The sequence below is a fragment of the Hibiscus syriacus genome, unplaced genomic scaffold (assembly GCF_006381635.1).
Source record: "Hibiscus syriacus cultivar Baekdansim isolate YM2019G1 unplaced genomic scaffold, ASM638163v2 tig00110482_pilon, whole genome shotgun sequence".
NCBI lineage: Eukaryota > Viridiplantae > Streptophyta > Magnoliopsida > Malvales > Malvaceae > Hibiscus > Hibiscus syriacus.
Genome location: NW_024062758.1, coordinates 5,210,692 through 5,222,192, shown reverse-complemented (window position 1 = coordinate 5,222,192; position 11,501 = coordinate 5,210,692).

Here is an 11,501-nt window from a genome sequence, read left to right as displayed (position 1 = left end):
TTTTGATCATTAATTAAATAATTAAGGCTAAATGACACTGTTAATTATTATATTTCATAATATTACGAATTAGACCATTTAATTTTAATAAGTTATAATTTAATCCCTAAATTTAATTTATTTAAATTATTATTTTTTATATTTTAAGACCCTAGTTTCAACTTTATTTATTTTAGTCATTGTTTATTTATATTTTAATTATTATTGTTCTTATTATTATGTAGTCATATAAACATATATAATAAATAATATTTATTTACTTATTTTTTTTATTTAAATAAAAATCCTATTTATAAATTTAATTTTATATAAATTACTTTTAAGAAAATAATCATATTTTAATATTTATTTTTTTTAATATTAAGAAATAGGCTGTCTTAAAGCACCTAGAAGTCATTTTCTGATATTCTTAAATAAATAAATATCTTATTTTCATAAATAATATATATTAATTTATTTTAATTATTTTTAGAAAAATATTTTATTAATATATTAAGAAATAGGCTGTCTTAAAGCACCTAGAAGTCATTTTCTAATATTCTTAAATAAATAAATATCTTATTTTCATAAATAATATATATTAATTTATTTTAATTATTTTTAGAAAAATGTTTTATTAATATATTAAGAAATGAGCTGTCTTAAAGCACCTAGAAGTCCTTTTATGATATTTCTAAGTAAATAAATATCTTATTTATAAAAATAAAGATGTATATTTTCTTAAAATTATATTAATAAATTTAAAATAACAGGATTATGAATTAAATATATTTTTGAATTTTTAAATTTCTAATAATAGAGACAATTTATAATTAATGAGTACCAATTTTGGGCGTTATAGGGGTGCTAATCATTCCCTAAACGTAATCGACCACAAATCCCTTCTTTACTAAAAATATTTTTGGTTATACGTAGATCAGTTTATCTTTTAAATTATGTTTTCTTAAAAACTATTTTAAAAGATTATTTTTAGGTATTTAACCTACCTAACCCAAAAAGGTCAATGGCGACTCCAAAAATATTTTTTTCAAAATCATTTATTTATTCATTTTAGTTTTCCCGCCAGGTAAAAAATTCGTGCCCGGACAAAAACATATTACGACAGCTTGGCGACTCCGCTGGGGACTAGTCAAGCTTTGAAATAAATTATAAATTGTCTTTATAAATTAGAAATTAAAAATTCATATGTATTTAATTTATAATTCTTTTCTTTCAAAATTTGTATTACTTATGGTTTTCATAATATTTTTATATTCTTCTTTATTAATTGTTTTTATTTTATTTTCAGTTATTAAATTTCATTTTTTTTATTTGTCAAAGGTTTGAATATTTCTCCTCACACACAACATATGCATTTCATAACATAAGCTTTATAATCAAGCTTGTCCCTTTTAAATGAGAGTGAAATCGACGTCTTCGTGAGAATTTATTCTCCGTGTTAGACCTAGCAAGTAGCTTTCGGGGTTCATATGCTCTGTCTTCGTGAGAATTTATTCTTTGTGTCAGGCATAGAGAAATGTGTCCCCTCGAATTGAACTCGATCCGCTTAAGTCTGTAGTGGACTAGGATTGAGGGTTAGCAGCCCAAGGGGCACTAACAAGGACAATTCGAGTACCTTTACTCTTAGAACCGAAAACCTGTATATAATAAACCTTAGAAATTCTCCTGATCTAAGACAGTACTGAACCTCTGTCCGTAGGTTTACACAAAGGAGAAATAAGCTTTAGCTTTTAATTTATTTTATTTTATTTTCTTTTTCCTGAATAAATACATGCGAACTAGAAATCATGCAGTTAGATTAATTTTTCCAAACAAAGCATGGAACTAGAAAGCATGAGGTTAGGATTTATACCTTGGTAGATAGAATTTTTTTCTTTCCATTAGTGGTACTAACCATTTTATTTTTCTTATTCTTTCCCATGCATGTTACATTGCTTTAATTTGTTTATATTGATTTCTTTTATCTGCATTGCATGATCATAGCATAACCAAAAGGTGTTGACTTGAAAGATTGTTCATCAAATTGGAAAGAAATCATAAATGGACAAAACGTTTTATGATCAAACAAATTATGATGCGGCTAAGGAAAGATATCCTGAGGAAACTCCGAGGATAGAAGTAAGCAATGCACACAGAGATCCTGTTATATTAATACAAAAAGTATTCCATAAAGATCTTGTTAGATTGATACCAAAAGCATTATACAACAAGAGTATCAGTCAGGGCATTATCAGTCAGGGCATTCAGAATAAAGGCGGTTTTTATAAAGCTCAAGCATGTTATTTGAAAGATCAAAACAAGAAATTGAGCACAGAAGTGGAAACCATGCATGAAGATTTTCAAAGGATCAGTCAAGTCTTTCAAAATGCTGGCCTAGGAAACATCCTAGAAGAGTGGATAACAGGGGTCACCAAATTGAAGAAGAACTGCAACATATATGAATATCTTGTCCAAGAACTTCTTGAACATAAAGGTTCTCTTACAAGGGAAAATAAGCAACTCCGAGAAGTGACACAGAAGATGAAGGAAAAAGAGAATGTCATGGAAGAAGCTGCAGTCCAGACAAGCAATATGACCCATAAACTGATAGACTAACTTGGATTTAGAAAAGAAAATGGGAAAGTATTCCCATATAGGTAAAGTGTTGTTGAAGTTAAGACTGAAATATGTTCTAAGATGATCACTCTTGAGTAACACTTTTTCATACATGCATTTGCATTTTGCATCTTTGCATTTTCATTTATACTTTTACGTTTGCTTTTGTATTGCACAATTTGCATTTTTATTGTTACATTCACATATTTACATTTGCATTTTGTATTTTTTCATTTTTACGTTTGTATTTATATTTTCATTTTTGCATTTACATATTTGTATAATTAAATTTTATTTAAACTATTTTACATGCATTTAATCATGACAACTGGAATAATTCGTGGAGAATTCCATGACATAATTTTTGAAATCAAAGTGGAGCTAACTTGGTCTTCCTAAAGAAGGATAATAGCCATGAATGAGATTTTAGCAAGGGTTGGTAGAATCGAGAAACTGCAAGAGCAATTTATCGAGACACAACAAGAGATGACTGATCAAGTAAAAAAGTTCCAGGATGATTCAAAGGAACAACTGACCAAAATTGATGGACTTGGTGAATATTGTAATCCATGGAGAAAAACCCTTAGAGGATCCTGTTGTGAAAGATTTGAATAGGATTATGAATGATATATAGCTGATGCAATAGAAATAGATGACCAAGAACGTGTCAAGAGATGTATAAATTTGATAAATCTCTAAAAATCGGGTATGACCCCAGAAAATGCGAAAAAAATCAAGTTAAAGAGAAGCATGGAAGAAATTTCAGTGCCATTGAAGAAAGCTAAACAAAGCAAACATCTAGATCGTCAGTCACAAGGTCTTCAAGAAAGCAAAGTAAATAATTATAATGTGACTGTGATGTCAGGGGAAATTCTACCCAAGTTTCCTTAGTTTCATGCAGCAAGTTATATCCTGAGTTACTCAAAGCCCATGTTAGGCTAAGCCTTTGTTGCCTCCTTACCCGATATGGTATAATGAGAAGGTCTTTTGTGAATATCATGCTGGAATCTGAGGACACTCCATCGAGAATTGCGGTAACTTCAAACGACAAGTTCAAGACCTTTTGGTTCATAAAATCATAAGAGTGGATGTTAACAGTCAATCCATTTTGATCAAACAATTGGGATTCAAACCTTAAAATGAAGTTAATAGGGTCAATGCAAATGAAGATCATACAGCAGAAGATATTGAAAAGAAAAAAGGAAAAATTGAGGAATATGAAGTATGTATGACATATTCAACTCCTGATACTTCTCCGATGCTAAAAAATGAGAAATAAATGAAAAGAGAGGTAATTCGAGACTGGCCCACAAGTTTAAGAATGAATGGGAAAAATGTAACTCTGAAGAAACCTCAAACATTTATATCAGATTTTCTGAGGACAAGTGAAGCAGTGGACAATGTAAAGAGTCTAATGAATACTACTCCAATCACAGCTGCAAGATGCATTCAGAATCAGAACAAAACTGTCATCACCAAAGGAAGCTGTTCTGAACATAAAATTGAGCCCAATTTCCACTCGGGGAAGAAAAAGATGATGATAGAGACTGATCAGGAAGAAGCAAAGATTTGTAAATTTGAGAGATTATCCAAAGAAGTTGACACAAAAGATGATCAAGAAATAGGGGGCAAATGAGGACAAAAAACCTTAGTCCTATTACACACCCAACATTATAATGAGACATGATAGATAAACAAGTAGAAGTTGATATCTACCACAATAGTACCTTTCATTTTCAGCATCTTGTTTGAACTTGTTTTTTGTTCCTTTTCTCCCTTTTTTTACAATAAATAAAGTTTTGTTTCTTTTATGGTTATGAACAAGAAATTAAGTTTTAATCTAGAAATCCTTGAGTATCAAGTAGATTAAATATTCTTTTAATTTTTCAAGAGTTATAGATCTTTGGCAAGTGGTAAAATTATATCTTCCATATCTCATCCAACGCCAATTACTTAACCCTTACCAAAACCAAATCCTGACATTACAATTATCTAAGACTCTGAAGAAATGTCTCTACTTATTTTTGAGAGACCAACTCCAGATGTTTACTAGTTTATGATACTACCTTCCACCATATACATGACTTCATAAGTCAAACTTTTGTCCTTCCAAATACAAAACCATCATACTGGTAAAACCAAAAGACTTCAAAAGAACTACACTTTCAATTATCTGTGAATCTTCATACAAGAAGAGATGAGATGAAGCATCAGAGATCAATTTATTTGGGCATACTCAAAGAAGAAAAAAGGGATTGATTTAAATAAATATATCATGCATTAATTACATTGTTTTCATGTAAATGAAAGTTAATCTTGAATATTCATCCCCCTGGAGATACCACTTTTTACAAAGACTTCTATGTAGGAGACGACTGAACTTAGTGCACAGTTTAAGCATGCAAACTCATTGACATATCGCCCAAAGATGAATGGGGCAGTTCAAGGAGCAAATAAGAACGTTAAGAGGATCATTACCAAGACCACTGAAACTTACAAGGATTGGCACGAGAAGCTACCTTTTGCCTTATATGCATATCGAAATACTGTTCGAACATCACTAAGGCAATACCTATTGTTCAGTTTTACCGATTTAAGTTGAGATCCCACTACTTTGTATATTGAAGGAGGTAAAATTGGAGGAGGTTGAAGGGATCCAAGCTCAATTTGAACAATTAAACCTTATTGATGAGAATAGATTGAAAGCTATTTACCATGGGTAGATGCATCAGAAACGGATGATGAAAGATCACAACAAGAAAGTACATCCGTGAGAGTTCCAAGAGGGTGATCTAGTTTTTTAAAAAAATCTTGCCTATGCATAAAGATTTCCATGGGAAGTAGATGCATAATTAGGAAGGGTCATATGTTGTAAAAAAGGGGCCTTTTCCGGAGAAGCATTGATTTTGCCAGAAATGGATGAGAAAGTTTTGAGAATCCAAATAAGCTCAGATTCTGTCAAGAAATATTATACTTGAAGAAAAAAAAGGAAAAAAGAAAAAAATTGAATCAAAATAGGTGACTCATATAGCCTCAAGTTACAAGATTGATCAAGTACAATTAGTTCAAAGATTCATATTCAATAAAAAGCGCAAGAAATACTGGAGATGAATGAATCTTATGGAAAAATCTCCAGCAAAGCAGATCCAAGTCAAGCAAAGCAAGATTGAAGGCATCTAATTAAAAGAGAATATCTTCAGATTTCATTTTGCCTCTCAGGATTGATTTTTATTTGTAAAAATTGTTTTTTAAAATCTTTAATGCATGATATGAAAAATGATAAAAGGGGGGTTCAAGATGTAAATTTTTAAATAAACATCTTGAAACCAAAGGAGGATTCGAGTTGAAAACCTGAAAAGGTGGCTCGAATATCAAATGGTGCAACAACGACATAAGAGACAATCTTAAGCTTTTGATGAAGCACCGCACATCCCAAAGATGTTCCTGAGATTTTGGAACCAAGAAGTATCTCTATAAGCTGAGCATAACAACCATTCTTTCAAGATAATGGAAGCTCAAAGAGACATATAGGCTAGATCAACCTGATAGACCTTACTTTACCAGAATCAACCTAAGCCTTAAATCAATCAATAATTTTGACACTTACCATATGACTATGATTTTTGAATGATTTAAAAGAGTAGTTGATTTATTTGATATTCATTAATTTCATGTCTTATGATTTGATTCTATTGTGAACCTATAATAGGCAATATTTTACAAAATTCTTTCATTCTTTGATAAAGAAAGGAGAAAAAACATTTTCAAACAGGACATTCTCAAATGAGGAAGGTCCTTGAAGAAAGTTGCATGTTCTACCTTTATTGTAAAAAAAGAAAGTGATGCCAAAAAGATGAAGCATTTCACATTCTTGAAAGAAAGTGGTCCAAGAAGCCAGAAAGTCTTGAGAATTGAACTTGTAATGCCCTCTCTTGTGACATTATCAGCAACTCATCAAGAATGATTACCTTGTGCTAAAGGGACATACTAAAAGCCCATTTCAACTAAACCTTTCCATGGTTCGGGAAGAATGGGATATGGAGGTATCTATCTTGAAGTAGCAGAAGAGCCAGTCACTGTATCAGTCATTGTAAGAAAATGCAACAACAAAAATCTTCAAGTTCATCCCGATGATGTTTATTTCTTCCGGTAAGGTTGTTACATTGGATGCCACCAACAACAAGGTTGAATTCGCCAAATCTACTCATTAATTGCTCCAACCGATCACTATTCAGTTCTTGTGCATTTGTTTTCAAATGTATGCCAAGACAGTAGAAGGCAACCTCTGCATCACTGATCCCAAATAAAAGAGACAAGACATTGATACCACAAGGGAACATGTCTCTATGCAGATCCTCCTCATCGTGTATGGTTTTTAGGGAAACCTAGAAGTATTTCCACTTTATCGGGTTCAAGTGGAACAACGTTATTCCTTCCAACCCATGCCAGACTCTATTTTTGACATTCATCAAGAACATACTTCTGGACACTCGAAGGTAGCTCATCGTCATAAGCTTCAAGAGCCTTACGGATCCTTTCTGTCAATTTGGCACTTCCTGTACATGTTAGTAAACAGTTCAACTTTGTTCTTGGATTCCAGGAAGGCCATCATTTATTTTTGTCAATGGAAAAGCATCATGTATAATGCGTGGAGGAAGCGAAATAAGAGAAAATCTGTTCTCAATTGGCAGATTATGAATGTAGCCCCTTTTCCGTTCAGTAACATAAAAATACTTTGAATCTACAAACTATGGCTCTACATCGTATAAGTACCATGACAGTTCGGTCCGAACACCAATTGGAGTAAATGCCACGTTCTCGTAGTAGAAATAAGGAGGCCCAATAGCATCTTTTGGAAGTGTTCTTTGAGTTATCTGATCTGGTTCGGTAGGAACCCCAAAACCAATAATTAGATTTGGAAGATGAACTGCATTATCACCTTCATTAAGAGGCTTCTTTTCAAGCTTCCTCTACTTATTTCTTTTCCAAAAAATCATAACTCAAGTTTCGCTTGTAATTGGGGTCATTGCATAATGGCTTTCTATCTTCTACCGGAAGAAGTGTTTCAGCAGCCTTAGCCATTTGAGCAGCACATATAAAATCTGTCAACTCTGCAATTGATGAATCCAGACCAGATCTCTCTATGGCTATTAAAGCCTCAACCTCTGAGTACCCCATTTTTGTCAAGTATAACAGTTTATTCTCCTCATCAGAATTAGAATTCAGGATTTCCTCGGTATCATAAGAACTATCAATATCTGTGAAATAATCCTGAAAGATCGCTTCATAATCAGAGAAAAGTATATTCCAGAAATAGTCTTCACTGAAAACAAGGTTCACTGTGTCAACCTGAAATGAATTACCAAGTGATTTATACCACTCTGTCTGACTAGATTCATACAGTTCCAAAGAATGAGCATCTCATTCAGAAGAGGCACATATCTCAGACATTTTCGTCAGAATGATTGAGTATTTCTTAAGTTTGTGACAACATGAAGAGAATTCCTCAAGTTACTTGACAACTGCTGTTTAGTGACACCAGAATGAGAGTATTCAAGATAAACAGATTCTAGGCACGGATAAAGCCGCAAGTACCCACAATAGTACATTATCAAAATTGGACCTCGTGGGAATTATGAATATTAAAATCAAACAAACATTGAAAGTAGGCCTTACAGTTTAGAAGGTTGGGACATTTTGAAGGCCCAATTCAGACAGATCCATGCGGGACATCTTGAAAGCCCATTTCAACCAGAAATAGAATATTGGGGCATCTCAAAAGCCTATTTCAGACAGAAATGATCCATGTGGGGCATTCTGAAGGCCCACGTCAATATGAATATTTGGGCATTTTGAAAGCTCACATCAACAAGAAGCAAATGATGGGGCATGCTGAAAGCCCATTTCAATCAGAAGTTGGAATATTAATGCATTTTGAACATTTGTATCACCAAATGCTGGGGCATGCTGAAAGCTTATTTTAATCAGAATCAGGAATGTTAACGCCTTTGAACGCTGGGACATGCCGAAAACCCATTTCAGTCAGAATCAACAATTTTGAATGCATTCTGAACGCTTGTATCAGCAAACGTTGGGGCATGCTAAAGATCCATATAATCATATGGAAAATTCATTGCTTTGAACAAATATTTCCAATAAGATAGAAAGGAATGAAGAATGAAAATGGTGAAACAGTGGCAGTCGAGCTGATTATACATAATTGCTTCATTCATCAAACAGTTGTATTAGGGTCCTGATGTTGAACAAATATTTACTCAACAAGTATGGTTTCCAATACCCAATCACATTAACCATGTGTCACATGACAACGTGTTCTTTGTTAAGATACATCATGGTTGCATGAATAAAGATGGTCCCCATGTAGACCATTCGATCCAGGGTTAAATTCCTCGAGACTCAGCTTCGAGTTTGGTATTTGGTATGTCGGTGATGATTGGAAATATTTATTTGAGATTCCTGGCAGTTAGTTTCAACCATACTGTTGGGGCTACGAAGTTGTTTTGCACATCAGTTTTTGTTTATTTGATGACATTGAATAAAGAGGTTCAACTTACGTATATTACCCTTATTCCTGTTGTTACTGGGGTTATTATTGCCAGTCAGACTGAACTGAGTTTTCATCAATTTGGTTTTATCATGTGCGTTTCATCTCTAACAACAAAAATTCCATGAACCTCCTTCTATACATGGATCTTATAGATGATGTGTTTTTACTTTCTACAATACTCATTACGGAAAAAAACGTGACCGGTATCACACTTTCCTTGCTCAAGATGATATCCAGATCAGTTGACATCTCTTATTCAATTCGGCATTAGCATATATTTGTGAATTTGATCAACTTTTTGGTCATGAAACACACCAACATTTCACTTAAATTCCCATTGAGTTTTGTTCTCAAACGGTCTTGTGACATCATACAAAAGTTTTTAACACTATGAAAGAGCTTCCCTGACCAGAAATCTGTACAGAAGTCACAGCTGGATGAATGTGTTGTCAAATGTTTTACGAACATCTAAGCAGAAGCCACAGGAAATGATGAATGTGTTGTCAAGTGTTTTACGAACCAGTAATTACGATGCTGAACCAATGTTGTCATCATATGGCATTTCCATTTATAGATCCAAGATGAAGTTTGTCTTCTTCAACACCAAGCTTTGAAGTGAGATATGATGAAGATTTCTTTCCATAGAAGGGAAGCAGAAATTTTAACAACAAGAAACTAGTGGAGCCAACTAATGTGAACGACAAGTTGTTGTTAAACATCCCTACATGATATGGTCCAAGTTACCTTGTTCGAGATCTGATTAGATGTGGAGACATGAAGAGAATTAGGATAAATCTTCCTTGTGATGTGTTTCAAGAGTCAAATTAGAACAGACTCTACTCTCCTAATTAATCCCTGCTGAGTCAGGCATATATACATCTACACTCTTCAAAGGTGATAGATTCTTTCTTTAAAGATGATAGATTATCTCTTCAAAGATGAAAGCTTTATTAGATTTCTACACAAGTCCATATGAATAAAGCCGATGTTATCAAAGACAAAAATGAGGCATCTAGATCATAATTCTGATCAAGGTAAGAGTTCCACAAATGAAACATTTCTTTTGAGAATTTAATGAAATGAAGAAGACACAAAGATTGCTCTTCCAAATCAAAAATGCCAGCTTGAAATGACATTTTGACTAAGTAAAGGAAGATCGAGTTCACCACTTTGAAATCAAATAAAGATGAACTTAACATTCATGCATCATATTTAGACATTTGCGAAATAGGGGAATTTTCATTCATTTTATCCATGTTGAATATTTGACAGGAATTTAAAAAATTTTAACCCATCACTTGATGGATCAGTATTGCTAGGTAAAGTTCATAATGAGAAAAACTCATTTGAAGAAGAAGTTCATAATGAGAAGAATTTGTTTAACCTTTTGCTTGAATTCATCGCTTGATAGATCAACATTTCCAGGTAGAGTTCATAATAAGAAGAACTCATCTGAAGAAGGAAGAAGAAATTCATAATGAGAAGAATTTGTTCAATCTTTTGCTTAAATTCATCACTCGATGGATCAACTTTTCCAGAGGAAGTTCATAATGAGAAGAACTCATCTGAAGAGGAAGAAGAAGTTCATAATGAGAAGAACTTGTTCAACCTTTGTTTGATTCTATCATAGAAGGAGATAGATCAACATCAACATTTCCAGAAGTGATCATAATGAGAAGAACTCATCTGAAGAAGGAGAAGAAGTTCACAATGAGAAGAACTTGTTCAACCTTAATTTGATTCATCACATATTGAAATTGAATCAACGATACCTCTTTTGAAGATCAACATTTCCAGAAGGAGTTCATAATGAGAAGAACTCATCTGAAAAAGAAGAATAAGTTCATAATGAGAAGAATTTGTTCAACTTTTTGCTAGATTAAATCACAGAAAGAGATAAATTGCCATCCCCAGTGGAAAAGTTCATAATGAGAAGAACTAATCCCAAAGAAGAAGAATTGGTTCAACATTACCATCATAATCAAGTGAAGTCAAATGGATAAAAAAATTTATCTTTTCATCTTTGCCTTATTCTTGTTAACACAAGAATGAGCAAAGAGGGGCAACTGAAGATACTAATTTTTATCCATTTGTTTTTATTTTTATTTTTAATATTAATATTATTATTTTATTTATACTATTATTATTATTAATAAAAAATTATTTACAATCAGGCCCGGATGGCCCAACAGAAGCCTAACAGACCCAAAACCCAATTAGGGTTTACCATTTCAGCTAAGGTTTTCTAACCCTACCCTCAGCCGCCTCTGATGTTTCCAGAAGGCCAGTTGCAGCCTCTGCCAGGTGCCTCCTTGCTGCCACCACCATGACCGAATCC